The 10,914-nt window shown below is 40.6% G+C and overlaps 1 long non-coding RNA gene across 1 annotated transcript; it reads left to right on the top strand.

Annotated features, from left to right (window-relative positions):
* Positions 1-2,624: 2,624 nt before the first annotated feature.
* On the top strand, positions 2,625-10,580 carry LOC146762618 (uncharacterized). The gene is made up of 3 exons (XR_014939854.1): positions 2,625-3,643; positions 6,877-7,126; positions 8,595-10,580. It is a non-coding gene; the product is annotated as an uncharacterized LOC146762618 (long non-coding RNA).
* The last annotated feature ends 334 nt before the right edge of the window (positions 10,581-10,914 follow it).

Here is a 10,914-nt window from a genome sequence, read left to right as displayed (position 1 = left end):
TAGGACAGTCATACCTTTGAGGCCTATTAGTCGCCTTGCACAGTAGCCAGTAGCCTCTTTTGAATCTCCCAAGAAATATCTCTCAGCTTGAATTCTGGTCTTTGATTCCTGAAAGGGTGCTATGTACAGCCCATGGAGAAAGCCTTCTATGCTGGGCTGTCACTGTTACTGTGCAGCCATGAGCATGGTGGCTGTTGGGAAGAGTTTTTATTGCAATGGAGCTGTGCTGGGCTTAGAATAGAAGATTGGCCCCCATCATCTATACACAACAGGGAAATCCTGCAAGGGGCTATGGAGCAGGAGTAAGCTTCTCAGAAGTCAAAAGTGTCAGGTCAAGTATTAAAGCAATTTAATCATTTTCTTTTGTAAGAAATACTGTGACAAATCATTTTGTCCTTGTTTATTAAAACCGTTCTTTGTCTGGAAAAAGAATTCACAGTTTATAGAAACAAAATTTTGTGGAAACAGAATTTTGAACTCATTTAGATGTAGCTGGAAAATTTTAATTATAGATGGACACTGACTTTAGCACATTTTAGTCATATTTTACTTGTTGGAAAGTGCAGTGGGTCTGAGTCAGCATGTTGCACAGCTGCCTCCAGCCCAGGGAGGAGACCGGGCACAGCAGACCTTGCAGCTCCAGATGTTGTGCTCTAGTTTCTTTTCATAGGCCTTTTGTAAGCCTTCTCAAGACCTGGTGATATACTGATGAAAAGCATTTTATTTAAGGGAGAATCTGGATGATAAAAATGACTAGAAACCGAACAATTCCCATTGGTCTGACTGTGGCATCTCCTTCAGGTAAAGCACTGAGATTCTTGAAGTAAGGCACATGTTCAGATTTCATTAAGGTAAATATTTTAAGCTGTTGTCTTAAGGAGGAATGACTGCAACAGCAAAATTGGCTTATTTTGAGAGAAATGGCATAGCTCAAAACAAATAAACTACCTCACACAGGAAGGTAGGAGTGCACAGTCTTTTTCATGAGGAATAGAATGTTGAGGTTTTGGTCATGTGTCTAAAAGAACGACATTTTGGAAGGAAAGGGAGTAAAAAAAGTGAAACCTGTACCTGGGTGCAGAATAGTGTTTGCCACGCTGGGATGGAGCACAGAAATGCAATGAAAAGGGTGGAAATGAATTTGTCTCTCTTCAAACCACAAAGTAAACATGCTACATCTTAAAACACTATCAGAGCATTTATTTTTTACAAAAGTCTTGTTACTTTACCTGTCACTCTGATTTATGCTGCTTAGAGAACATGGATCTGCAGTCAGGAAAAAAAGAGGAGAGCCATATGGCAGACAACCGTCAAACAAACCAACGCATGCAATATAGATGCCAAACGCATTTTGTTCAAACAAAAGGAGCAGAAAAACAACCACATTCCCCTTTGATACCTTTATAAGCTTTCATAAAAGAGTGTTTACCTGGCTTTCTCCTCCCTTTAATCCTTTTGAACAGACTTGCTCTATGAACATGTGTGCTCACGGTATTTCCTAATTCAGTCGGGTTTTGATAAGATTACAGTTCACAGAGATATATATGGCCAACCCTGTGAATAACTCTGGGACTGGCATCAATTTTAGGTGTTATCACTGTATTTTTATGTAGCTGAAATGTTGTGCCTCAGAAAGCAGCTGACAGGCAGGGGCTGTCGTACAAAAAGCATCTGTTATAGGTCATCTGTATGTTCATCCATGAGAAAAGGGCTAACTTAATCAGAATTTTCCATGGGTGCGGTACGTCTCACTCCATGCAGGAAGACTTGTGTTAATTGATTGTGTTAATCACATCCTTCTCTATTCATCATAATCCCACGTTTAATTTTATTTAGATTGTACTTTTCCCTCGAGGAACTGTGCTTGATCTGAGCACAGTTAGATTTGGTTAAGTTTCTTGACCTAACAAGGAGAACAGAAGAGTGTGCTGAAGATGTGACTTGATCCAAAGGAAAAAAGAGCAGAAGGGAGGAAAGTGAAATTTGGTGCAAAAACTGAAGTATTGTCTTGGGCAATACTAAATACGTTTATTCTAGAAATTAAAGCAGACAGGAGCAAGTTCTTTCAAACTGAGGGATTTGAAGTGGCACCACCTACTCCCATGCTGCTGCATTTTCTTCTCCCATGGGGTGAGTGGCCATGTCGACACTGCTGAACGGGAGCAGCCACAGCTCTGTGCTGCTTCTGGACCAGGAGTGAATGAACATTGTCTGGAAGAGTGCTACTAGACACAAACCTTAATTATTTCAAGATTTAAGGATAGGCCATGACACTTCAGTATTATTGTACTGATATAGCTCATGGATCTCCAGTCTATGAATAGTGTATTTTTATTGTATAAAGTTTCTCTTCTTACAGAATATGGTAAGGAAAAGCTAATTGGGAATTCCAGATTTACCATTTAATTTTCTTCCCTTTCACAACCTCAGTTCAAATTCTTATTATTATATCAAGCTTTACTTGATATAATTTGCCTCAGCCTCAATTTAGGATGGAGGGATATTAGCCCAGTAAAATCCTGGAGGAAAAACAAAAAACCCTAAAACCAAAACAACAAATAAACAAACAAACAAACCCCCCCCCCCACACACACAAAAAAACCAACAGCAAAAAACAAAACAAATCAAAAAACCCCCGAAAACACAAAAAAAAACAACTATCCTTTTTCATCATCGTTTTTTCTAAGTGAGGTAATTACCAGAGAATTAGAGTAGGTAATTTTACCCTTGACAGTAAATCGGCAATCATTTGTGATGAGACGAACAGACATTCAAGCTGGGAAGAGAACAGCTGAAGTAGAACCTCAAGAGATTATGAAAGAAACCTGCTGATGTGCAGGTTTCTGACTTTCTGGTGTCAGCATTAAGCAACACTACTCAGTTTAAACAAGTAGTTTTTCTGTGTGGAATAAAGCTTAGCTTCCAAATACCTATTTGTACCTGGTGAGCAAAACATGAGAATTTGTGTAGATAGATATAATGCCATGTGTCTGATCAGCATGCCTGACTCTCAACCCATCCCCCTAGTCTCCACGTTTAGCTGGTTGCAGCAATTAACCGATTTATAATATAGTTGTAAAAGAACAAAGCACAGGTTGTTGTCACACATAAAAAGGGGGTAAACAAAGCAGCAACCTTAATAAGCTTTGATCATAGTCATCCCCTAGGATCCAAACAAGAGTGGTTGCAGGTGTTAACCATGTGTGCTCTGCTGTGCAGTCACTAGATACCATGCAGTGACTTGCTGGGGCTGCCTTCATTCTTGGGCGACAAAGCATGGAAGACTAAATAGTGCAATATAAATCATTTCATGAGCCACAGAGATGTCGATGGCCATGCAGCTTTGGTGGAAATACTCCCACTGGGCCTTCACTGAGTTTCCCTGTTTAATCACTTGTCACCAGAACCCAGAAACATCCCACAAGCAAATAGACTCTGGCACTGACTTCTATCTTACCCTCCCTTTTGCCCTTCTGGTCACAGGAGCACTCACTGCTACCCTCCCACAGAACGGATATGCTCCAGCCCCACTGCCTGAAGACTCACCTGCAGAACTGGCTTCTTGTGGACTCCTTGTTCTCTCAAGTCACACTGTCATTTCACCTGATGAGTCTCTGGAGATCTGTGCTTCCTTTTTCCAGAGGTATGCAATGCTAAGAGCCGAGAGTACTGACTGTACTTTGCAATAGGCTTTAGAATTTCAACATTTTTTAATTGTAAGAGAGTTGCCTTTACTGTCGATGCATTTGCTCTCCTTGTTCTCTGCAGGCAAGTCTATTAATACACTGATAATATTTAATCCTTGACCTATTCACAGATAGATAAGCAGGCTGCTACCAGGTCTAGTCTCCTTAGCACAGTAGCATAAATTATAGCACAATACAATACTTTTCTAAGCATTTGAGAAGTTCACATAATCCCAGTGGAGTTAATAGAGATGTTTCAAGATATTTCTTGTGTTACACAAGATTAATTTATTTTTGTTAATGTATCACAACTTTGAATGTTGTAATCATGTCCAAGCTTCAGGAAAATGCTGTGATCCTGGTTTCCAAAGCTCTTAAAATTTTATCTTTGGCATGAGTCTATTACTGAGATTAAAGAACTAATAGAGTAAGTGGGACAATAAGGGTTTGATGAGGAAGAAGGTTACAGCTATGAGATTCTCTGTTTTTTTAAGATCAGTTTTTTTCTCCTGTTAACATTAGATTAGAAGACACTCGTATATTGGTATGGAGTGTGTAAACTTCAAAGGAAAAGTCTGTAAGTAAGCAATGAGAGAAGAGAGTTTTAAAAGATAAAACAAAATTTTCTAGATCTCTTTCTGATGACACACACACACACAAAATAAACAAAAGCAGAGAAGGCAGTTCAGATGAGTTTTAGAGCCAAATGCTGAAATTTGGCCTTCTGTAATATAACAGTCTCCTTGCTGCTTTCCACCTGTTTCCTTCCTTTCTCCCCTCCTATTCCCCATCTTGAGTACAGACACCACCATAGTCATTGCAGCTGTGCAATGTCCACTTGCAGTTTCAAACTAGATCCAACTAGGCAATGGCACAGTGAGCGTAGAGCAAGGATCTTCAAATGTTTTAATTTAAGAGAAAAAGTAAAGGCAACAGTGGACTCAGTCTAGCAGAAAATACAATAAATTGTGCTTTTTAACTTAGTTCTTCCCTTTTTAAAAATTGCTTTTGCATTGAAATGGGTGCTAATTTAAAGCAGGAAAATCACCAGCTACTTTGGTATAATTTGCATCAATTAGTCACCCAGAAATTGTTGCAATTCTATTTTTTGATCCTGCAAAAAAGCAATAGCCTAAGGGTCTCTCTAAAGTGAGGCTAACATGCAGTCACAATACTTGCTAAAAATATCTTGTAGGTGAGCATATCTGTGTAGGTTGTAGAAAAATCCCACTCTCTGAGAAGAAAGGTAAAGAAGGTAGATTAATGAGTAAATTAATGTGTTTTTTTGGTTTTGGGTTTTTTTTTCCCTGGGAACTTTCTATTTATTTTAGGCATTTAAATATGAGGATATTCTTATCTAAAATCCAGAAGGGAGAAGGACAAGAAGATACATGGCAATCATGTATAAGCAAATGTCACAGGTACTAAAAATTCCTGACTACCATTTCCCCCATTACACCTGAAGTTATTATTCTGATAAAGACTCCATAATTCCTCTTCTCAACAAATTCCAGGAGTGTGAGAAGCAACAGAGTTGTGTCCTCCTGTCTGCCTTGCTTCTTGACTTTGACAGATCAATTGCCATGGAAAGGCCAGCCATGCAAACGCTCTCCCCATCCTTATGCCTGTTTGGCCCAATGAAGGATCTCTCATTTAGACCTTCCCTACGCATTTCTTTTTTTTTGTCAGAGTTTTGTCAGAGTGCACTTTCCTTTCCAGTTTGTCAACTTTTTCTAAACACATTATTTCTTAGACATAGATCAGTCCATGCAAGAGCAGTTATAAGGAACAAAGGTGCAATTCTGGGAATCGGACAGGTCACTTGTTATTACAAAGATTTAATGGGCTTTAAGATGGCAGTACTAAATCATAATTGTGTAATTCCACACTTTTGCCTAGTCCCTGTGCTCAGGCTGGGATGCAGGTATGGTGGTTGTGCCCGTGACAAAAGCATAAGGCCCTAGAGAGATCCAAGTGTGGCATTTTGTCAGAAATGATCCTGTTCCACCAAGAGGAGTTTGTAGCTCGTGGGAGAAGACATAGCAGAATGCTTAACCTCATTCTTTGTGAACTATTCCCCTGTTCTTTATTTGCTGTGTGGACACCCAATAATTTTTTTTTTTTTTTTTTTTTGCAAAGATGAAACTGCAATTTCTGTTTTGATTTATGTTACTTGGAAATCAATCCAGAGCATTCAAAGGGTAGAAGGGCTTCTACGGCAGCTCTCTGGAGTCTCAGTGGCTACAGTGTGTCTGTCTATATGGAAATATTTTTTATAACATGTTTGCTATGAGGACTAAATGGCAACGTGGGCTGTCTGCCAATAACCTCAAATCTGTAGTGACAAGTAATTCCTTGCAAGCTGAGCTCCAGCCTTTCTCGCCTATATAGACTGTCAATTGCTCTGTGATTTACTAAGAGAAGGTATAAAGCATATTTTATTAAGGCAACATCTTCTACTCAAATCATGGTTCTTAAAGTAAAATGCTGACGTTTTACTCACTGGCTCCCTAGCACCTCTCTGGCCTACTTTTAAACTTGATATACAGTCACGAGTGCAGGTCTTCATCATTTGCAGTAGCTTTCAGCATATGTCATTGCTAGATTTAGCTGCTGCTCTCCATATATCATCAAGCATCTTGAAGCAAATTCATTACCAGAAGGTTTGTGAGTGTCCTTGCTGCATTTTGCAGCTTATCCAAATTGCTGAAATAGTCAAGCAACATGCTCTTAAAAGTAGAAGTCCAAAAATATCAAGCTAAGTTTCAGCTGGTAGGTAAGTAAAGATGCAAGGAACATTTATCATTTGCTCCTTATCAAATCTTGTACTGGAGATAACGGAACATCACCATGAGGAAGCCCTCACTGTTTTCACCAAAAGTAAACAAAACTAGCGAAGTCAGGTAGAGGAGACCATGCCTCTATTTTATTAAATGTTGTAACCATTGTCATGTGTGACTTTACAAGCCTGTTGTACAAAGTACATTTGAATCTTTCTTCTAACTGCATTTGGAGCAGGCCTTGGGAGACTGCAGTCTTTATGCAGCTTTCTAATATGTCACACATTGATGTGACATCCTGGCGTGGCAGAGAGAAGGTGAGCCTCAAAAGAGATATGAAATTGCCCAACTCAACATTTGGTATGGAACATAAATGAATGTCTAATACGTATGCATGCTGAATATTGTAGACCTTTAGTGCTGACATGCCACAAGCCCCTGGACTCAGTAGTGAAGATATTCAAGCCCAGCACAACAGGACCATAAGAAAGACATTGAGGCCCCTCACTACAAGAAAGACAGTGAAGCCCTGGAGCGTGATGAGAGGAGGGCAACAAAGCTCGTGAGATGTCTGCAGCATGAGTCTGATGGGAATCAGCTGAGGGAACTGAGATTGTTCATTCTGAAGAATTCCCTACAACCACTTGAAAGGAGGTTATGGTGAGGTGGTGTGTTGGCTTCTTCTCCTATGTTACAGTGTTAGGATGAGAGGGAATGGCCTCAAGTTGCACTAGAGGTGGTTCAGGTTGGATATTAGGGAGAATTTCTTCTTCAAAAGAGTGGTGAGGCACTAGAAGAGGCTACCAATGAGATGGTGGCATCACCATCCCTGAAGGTGTTCATATATGGCACTAAGGGACATGGTTTAGTGGGGAACTATTGGTGGCTAATATATGATTTTCATTTTATGTGCTGCACAGAGGAGTAGATTTTGTATGCACTTGCATAGAAAAGAAGTAGCTTCTAGTCTGTAAGATTGTAAGCACATTGTAGGTGGTTAAGCAGATCTAACTGTAGGCTGCTGCCAAAAAGAGTGGCCCCACTCCTTTTCCCCCTCTCCCCAGAGGAAGATCATGTGCTACAGATGCTTCCTTTGCACCTGCACTGTTGTGCATTGGATGCTGTGCTGACTCAGGGAAAAAATACTCTGAGCTGGTTGCTCATGCTGCTCGTATACCATGAACTTTTCATTCACAGTAAGTACATGGGCTGCTTACGGGCAAAATGAGGTCTAGCCTGGTTGTTTTTCTATGTGTTCCAGTTCAGGAAAGCTGTTCACGAGCCACAGGAGTGATGTTATCTGTGGCTAAGGGACATCAGCATTTATGAAGACAGAGTGTAGGAGATAGCTATCCCACAGACTGCCTGTTTTAAATTACTCTCTAAATTACAGACTGAGCTTACTAATTGCGAGTAACTCTTTAAGGAGTGATTGTACTTGGACAACCCACAAAGAGAGAATGGGTCTGTGGGAATGGGGGCGTCCCCAAGGCAGCATTCTATTTTGTGCCTTGCTTGAGAAGCTAGCAAGCCATGATCATGTTTGAGTTCAACATAACTACTCAGGTCTTGCAGACTTAAGTCTCTGGCTGCAGTTCTTGGAGCTGCAACAGGTCCTGACAGCACTTACAGCTGGATGAAATAAAGGGAGAGGCAACTGGAGCCAAGCCAGTATGCAGTTAGCAGAGAGTTTCCTTTTCATTTTTATAAATCTGTTCCAAGACAGTTTTATTAAACTTATTCTTACTTAACAGATACCGCTCTAGTTTTCAGGACTTCAGGCTGACTAGCAAACTATCCCACTCACAAGGAAATGATGATCCTGAAAGTCTGTCTGCTCTTGTGGAGACTAACTGCAAGCATCCAGCTTCAAGCACAAGACTAGGGTTCCTGCATGGATACCAACTCTAGCCAGCATACCTTGAGATGCAGCAGGGCGGAGTGTATTTTACAGAGGGTTTCCGCAAATATCTGACAGCCTGGAACAGGGAAGGCCATGCAGGAAAAGCCAGACTGACTTATTGCTGTGCCAATGCTGGGTCTGAGTTCCCTGAAATTTAAATAAAGTGGGGGTGTGCTTCCTGGAAGCCCTAATCTACAACTATATTTTCTATGTTGTTATGGCTAGTGTGAACTACAGAAAACCCTGTATGGCAGGTAACCTCACATAAGGAGCACACCTGAATGCTGTGAACCCTCAGGAACTTTCTGGCCATCTAGCAGCACTGACACATAGAAAATGAGGATCTGGAACACACCTGCAGCCACCTGGAAGCCAGACTGTGAGAAAAGAGGCTCCTGAAGGAATACTGGCAGCTGTTCCCAGACAGTGCTGCTCTGAAAACGTTGCTGTGATGAGAAAATTGGAGGCCAGAATGAGGATGTGAAATAATGCTGATCTCCAGCAATTACAAGCTGAAAAGGAGGAGCTTGAACAAAAACATCAGGGGTCTAAATGCTGAAAAATACGATGAATGAGATATTCCTGCGTGTTGGAACTCAGTGTGTAAGTAAGTGAAGCTCTAATGTTAAGCACAAAACAGGGGAAAAATAAATAGCTGTAGGGAAGGAGTTGTAGCTGCACACTGAAAGTATGACTCTGCCAAGACTTCCCTCTGAGGCCTGAAGAAATACCAGGATGCATATTAATGGAAGCACGGGGGTCCATTGTATTCAGGGCTCTAGAGACCATGTCTACAAGTTATCCAGTGCTCCCATATAGGAATCATATAATACCCTGAGTTGAAAGAGACCCACAAGGATCACCAAGGCTAACTCAGTGCTCCACACTGGACCACCCAACAACCAGACCATATGTCTGAGAGTGTGCCCTGTGCATCCCGTTCCATGCCCACTGCCCTCTGGTACAGACCCATTCCTTAACCCCCAGCTGCCCCTCCCCTGACACAGCTCCATGCTGTTCCCTTGGGCCCTGTTGCTGTCACCAGAAATCAGAGTTCTGTGAGGAACTGCAGCCTCCATGAGGCCTCCCCTCAGCCTAAATTTAATTCAGTTTGTATTTGATTTGGTCAACGAGCCCCAAAGCCTGCATAGATATTTGTATTTCAGAGGAAAAATGGATTGCCGCAAGCTATGTCAACTGACCTAACTTTTCTGCAAAGCTGGTGCCCCTTTGTACTTAAAGGACTGTGTGTGGGCAGCTGAGTTAATTCCTGCATCCCAGCTGAAGGACAGTAACCTCTGGCTGAGGACAAACCTTTGTAACAGGTGTGCAAACTGATTGCCTTGTAAGCTAAATCAGCGTGAACGACTCTTAAACCCATCTAAACGTCTTAGAAATATGTTTCTAGAAATATCTCTTACCTTGCTGTTACTTGATTGCATTGGCTTAAAATTCACCTTTCAACAAAACTGGTGTAATTTCACATGTATTCTTGTTTTCATGCTCTATGGTTCTCAAAAATTAATATGGAGTCAGTCTGAAGATGAATGAACAGGAAAGGAAAAGGCTTTATCCTTGACAGTAAGCCTGAGTGTGACTCTGATCTTTTCCAAGTTTAACCTAATGTGGTGTCACTGATATCAAAGAAGATTTTCTCCCTTTACATAGAAATAAATTTGATCAGTGGTTAGGCTGTTAATTTGGCATTGCTCTACCAGATGCAAGGATTTTATAACATTACCAGCTTCTTAATAGTTTAAAAATGAAACTTTACATTAGTGTCAGGTTTGCGGGGGAGAAGTAGAATGAAGAATGGAAAAAGATGATAATATTTGCCTACAGCAGACAATTAAAGAGCAATCTACTTTAACAGTGTCACCTATATAATTTCTCCTGTCTACTATTGCCTTAGTTTTCCTCACCTCAGGGGTTGAGTTGGCATTCTTTAGCAGGGATCCTAAATTCTTTCTTGTTCCTGTGAAGTATTCTTTTAGGTTTTTTTCATCCAGAAACAAAAAGTAAAGCCACCCCCGGACTCTGCAGAGCAGCAGAGAGAAGTCAGCACATTGCTGGCAGCTGAGAGTTGAATGTTGTTGCACAGTCACTGCCTTTCTACTCTTAGGCAACAGAGTGTGTGCTTTGCTTTGGCAATATGACAAACTATTACTTGATTTTCCATATATGTTAGTGTATTAAATGTGTTTTCCTAAAGCCACCATAAGATTCTCTTTCTTGCTCATTTACTCAGTGAGCCTTCATGTATGTAAGAGAAAAAGAACCTTTAATTTTTAGGAATCTGCATTTTTTTTTTTAATGTAATATCTGTTAAAGTGTTTTCTTATGCTTAAAAAGCTTAAGCTCCTCACAAGTCTGTACAAATACTTTCTATAAAAACATGTCGAAAACAATATATTCTCCTTGGATAAGGAACATGCAACTTAGTCTGTTTGCCGCCAGTTTGTGAAATTGAAATGTGCTAACCTGTGTGTCTATTTGAAAGCAATTTCTCCTTGTGCAATCAGTCAAGATACCTAATCTACTTGGC

Source organism: Coturnix japonica, chromosome 1 (assembly GCF_054131305.1).
Source record: "Coturnix japonica strain WE chromosome 1, WE-NBRP24, whole genome shotgun sequence".
Taxonomy (NCBI): Eukaryota; Metazoa; Chordata; class Aves; order Galliformes; family Phasianidae; genus Coturnix; species Coturnix japonica.
Note: the sequence above shows the minus strand (reverse complement) of the source record. Positions and strands in the feature narration are given on the sequence as shown.